Source organism: Cucurbita moschata, unplaced genomic scaffold (genome assembly GCF_002738365.1).
Source record: "Cucurbita moschata cultivar Rifu unplaced genomic scaffold, Cmos_1.0 Cmo_Scf00195, whole genome shotgun sequence".
Lineage (NCBI taxonomy): Eukaryota > Viridiplantae > Streptophyta > Magnoliopsida > Cucurbitales > Cucurbitaceae > Cucurbita > Cucurbita moschata.
The window spans coordinates 39,034-41,343 of NW_019268711.1; positions in this window are offsets into that span (position 1 = coordinate 39,034).

A 2,310-nucleotide genomic window follows, 5' to 3' on the forward strand; every position below is an offset into this window, starting at 1 on the left:
ACATGATCGATCTTGCTTGTGGAGTGATTCGAATCTCAAAGAATGTTCTTGCCTTGAGATATTCGATTAACAAGGTAATCTGAATCTTACTCCCCTTGTAGTGATTCCTTATCACATATCATTAACCCTACGGCATGACAATCCTTGAGCTTCCACTCTTCCGTGGTCATGGTATCCAGCTTCACCCCCAAAATGGGTTCCTGAATATCTTTCTCGTATAGATAATCTTCAATCTGCATCTTCTAGAAATTAATATCGAATCCATCAACCTTTTCAATTCCAGTCTTTAAACTTTTCATCTTCACAGATCGTGGTGAATCTCTCCTCGCTCTGATACCAGTTATTAGAATCACACAACAACGCACACACTTGATCTAAATGAACACAAAGAACATGATAGAGAAAATGTAAGAAGAAATATTGACTAATGGTTTTATATTAATGACTTCAGGTATGCAAAGAGAGGATATGGAGAATGAGAAATGTACATTTAGAAAGCACTGACTAATGGGTATACATATGATTTTAGTTTATTATATATAGCTTCACTATATGTAACCGCCTACTATATATAATTATTTAGTATATATCTCTATCCGATTTTTACTAGAAATAGTCAGCCTTAATATCCAACATTCTAGAGCCCAAATAGTCAGGGATTGACATCCTGGTAGAACACAAAGTCATTTACATGCCCCTAGCAAAATGCATAGTAGTAACGGAGTCTAACCCAACGATCATTCAGACAAACATCCATCAACCAAAAGGAGTGAAAATGATGACGATAGTACAGTTTAGAAAGAATCTTAGCCAAGATGAATCTACCCTTGCTGCCATTGTTGTATTTGAAAAGGGGGAGCTCAAGTGTGCCAACCTCAACAAAAACTTTATTGCCACTACATGAACACCATGACTCAAAACAAGAAGGTCAGATATTGGGTTTAACCCCACCAAGAGAGATAAATCACACGATTAGTTTTATGTCGCCTACCACAAATAGATGTCATGCGGCTCAGCCTGAGCTAGTTGAATTCTACAAATAGCAAAATGGCATGTTCACAGTCGGGTTTATTTGGCTAGTTGGCTAGTTGCACGATAAGTGGGAAAGCATACCAGGTAGTAAAAGAAAGGCTGCTCGATCTCTTGTAAGGCCAACCCTCAACGGCAAGCTCACCGGCAATGTTATAAGTCTGATAAAAGTCCAAGGTTTCGTCTACTACCTACTAGGAAGCTCTTGGAGGAGCTAACAAGAAATGAAAAATACATTCAATTACGACAACTAATAGATAGCAAACTTTTTGGTAGAAACTGAATGATCCCTTGGCTCAGGAAAGAAAAGGAAAAGGTAGTCGTACTCCTACCTTTTTCATCAGACAATAGGAAAGTTTAAGCTGAAAGATTGAATCACACCTGATAAGAAAGGCGGGCTTAGCAGGTTTCTCTAAACGTATAAACAAAAAGAAGAAGCAACCGGTCCTAAAGAGGATACCGATACACGTCTATTCTCGCATGGAAGAACCTAGCTGAACCGGATCAAGGGTCCTAACCTAGTCCGACTGACCTTCTTTGGCTGGCCCCCGCCCCTTGTAACAAGGTCAACGCGTATGTGCTTTTTCCTTTCGTTTAGAGAAATAGCTTACCAGCTCTTTCGGCTCATAGCAGCAGTATGAAAAGCAGAATCCTCATCCTGAGTCGAGTCCGCATTGCCATAGGAATCGACATCGGCCAAACCAAGAGCTCCTATTTTTTCTTTAACGAAAGCGGATCTAACAATTTCGATAAAACCAACATTTTTTAAAGAAGGAGTCGCTCTGCCTTGATCACCGTGGACATACGCAGCTCCCGCTTTACCGTTGCCTACCGTGAAAAGGAAATTTCCCTCACGATAGGCCCTCCTAGCTCCCGAACGTTTTTCTATCAATCGAGAGACGTATAGAATAGTACAACAAACCAATAAGACAAGAATGGACTCATAAGATGGGCGGTCAGGGAAGCGATTTGATTTGTGTTATCCGCCAAGGAAATGATCAAGGAATTCTCTATACACGGCTGAGAGATGACCGTATTGTTGCACATCATGAATAAAGTACCGTAGGCAAGCGAAACTTTCTAAAATGAAAGCGTGTAGAACTCAGATCCACTTTCTCTTCGATTCGTAAACTTCGGATCTGATCTTCCGATTTGGTCTGGCGTGCATCCGATTCGGTCAACAATAAGGTACAAAGCGGATTGATTAAATGGGCTTGAAGTTCCATTATCGTTAGGTCAAAGATCTCTACTAGGTTTAGTGCACTTTGGTAGTTGCGAATG